This window comes from Octopus bimaculoides, chromosome 25 (genome assembly GCF_001194135.2).
Source record: "Octopus bimaculoides isolate UCB-OBI-ISO-001 chromosome 25, ASM119413v2, whole genome shotgun sequence".
NCBI classification, from domain to species: Eukaryota; Metazoa; Mollusca; class Cephalopoda; order Octopoda; family Octopodidae; genus Octopus; species Octopus bimaculoides.
In genome coordinates, this window is record NC_069005.1 from 22732623 (window position 1) to 22734350 (window position 1728).

The following is a 1728-nucleotide window of genomic DNA, read 5'->3' on the forward strand; positions in this document are numbered from 1 at the left end:
ATATATATATATATATATATACATACATACAAACAGTGCTGTTTATGTGCCACTGGCACAGGGGCCAGTCAGGCAGCACTGGCATTGACCAGTATTGGCATCACCCACGACAATAATTTCACTTGACTCAACAGGTCTTCTCAAGCACAGCATATTGCCCAATGATTGAAGGGTACTCTTAAATGGGCCAGTCATGCAACACTGGCATAGACTACGGCTACAGTCTCACTTGGCTTGCCGGGTTACTTCTGTTACTATTAACCAGGGTAGTTTGTACTGTATATTTTGTGATTTGAGATTATGGATATGTGTAGCTGGTGAAGTAGAAAATTTGGTTTTTGGGTTAATAAAAGAATTAAGATGTGCATGATATCTACACTTAAAGTCTACTGTGCTCCCAATATATATCATTGCCTTGTGGTTTTGGGGTGTCATCACAGTGCATTTATATATCACATTTTTGCATAAGCAAAAACCTTCAAGAGGGCATAAATTGGATGCACACCAGTTACAGGATTTTTCGTTTGTTTGATGGAATATCTTCCTTGTGAGGCTAATTTAGGTCGACATGTCGTCGGTAAGGGTGAATCTAAGTTGGAGTTTATAACATAATTGGAAGGAATGGTTATGTTGGAACTGGCATTCATTATTTGGTAATTAGGGTTGTGGGATACTGTCCTCATTTTAGAATTACTTAGCCTAGGAAAGGTGTTAATAGCTGTGGTACTATTATTGTCTGGATCCAATTGGGGTGCTATATAGGGGTTTATATGTTCAACCGACTGACCTTGGAGTTTGAGACTATTGAGAGCAGCTATGATAGATCCAAGGTTAGGTGTGATGGAGTATGATATTTTTATAGAAGATTTATTGAAAATGAAGTAATAATGCTGTGGTGGAAAGTTTAATTTAAAAATTAAAAAAAATAATTTTGGTAATGATCTGACCTGGAGGGAGAAAGGTGATGTGAACCATATAATTTCATGTTTTATGGAGGTAGGTCTTTTTAAATGTCTGTTTATAGTGGGCTGATCAAAATAGGGAAATTTAAAGTTATCACAGGACTGAGGGTGCCAATGGTGCTGATGTATGTAATTTGAAAGCAGTCTTCTTGTGTTGTTTAACTGGTGAGAAGAGGAAGTCATAGTCATGTAGCTAAGGTTATTATCCAGGAAGAGGTGTGCTATTTTATTCTTGAAATTAGTATTATGTATGCAGAGGATTTTTCCCCGGAAGCCACTTATTTTGAGGGCCTGGTTGTAATAAGTTGCATGAGTGTGGAAAATATCCTCATTGGCTGAAAGATTAGATATTCTGAGATTCCTGTGATAACACTACTGATGGTGATTTTGGGGTGATTGGAGAGCATATTAATACACTACAATGATTGGTTAGGTTTATGATAGGGGTAGTATAAGCCAGTATGTAGATTAATAGTAACATCTAAAAAGTTTTCTACTTTAGTATCAGTTTCAAAAGAGATATTAAGATTAAAATTAAAAAAAAAATTTACTCAGTAGTTTTTTGTACGTTTCACCAATTGTAGAGGTAGAAAATTAAGTGCAACAAGCGCATGATCTCTATATAATCCACCTAATATTTTGGAAAATTGCTGTTTACATCAGTGTGTGTTTGTGTGTATATGTATATATGTGTATATATATGTGTATGCGTGTGTGTATGTATATGTATATATATATATATATATATATATATATATATATATAT

General features: G+C 34.9%; 1 protein-coding gene across 1 annotated transcript in view; it reads right to left on the reverse strand.

Annotated features, from left to right (window-relative positions):
• The window catches only part of LOC106867435 (harmonin), a gene marked incomplete at its 5' end in the record, with an annotated part of 38500 nt that overhangs the window by 19120 nt on the left and 17652 nt on the right, over positions 1–1728 (reverse strand). The window lies entirely within an intron of this gene.